Consider the following 381-nt stretch of genomic DNA (forward strand, 5'->3'; position numbering starts at 1 on the left):
GGTTTTCCCTTCAAATTTTGCCTCTTTGTCTTCGAAACGTGGCACAAAAGGCTTTAACCTTTTTCTGTCTGCTTAGGGTTTTGTATTTGCTCAGAGGACCCCAGATGGGAGAGGGGCGCCGCATGGCAAGGGCAGTAGCCTCCCGGGACACACTGGGGCCCACGCTCCGCGGTTATCGGCTGTGGGGTCTTCGGGCTCGCCCACCAGCTTCTGGCCACCAGGCCTATGTACCAGCGGCCCTCGACCTCCACAGGCCCTAAAACATCCTTCCCCACGCCTGCGGATCTGCACCCTTCCGGCTGCTCAGCGAGCGCAGTCTCCGCAGGAAGGGGCGGGCACTGCCGGTGGCTTTGCTGGGGCCCCGCGTTGCCATAGCGACCC

This window comes from Leopardus geoffroyi, chromosome D3 (genome assembly GCF_018350155.1).
Source record: "Leopardus geoffroyi isolate Oge1 chromosome D3, O.geoffroyi_Oge1_pat1.0, whole genome shotgun sequence".
NCBI classification, from domain to species: domain Eukaryota; kingdom Metazoa; phylum Chordata; class Mammalia; order Carnivora; family Felidae; genus Leopardus; species Leopardus geoffroyi.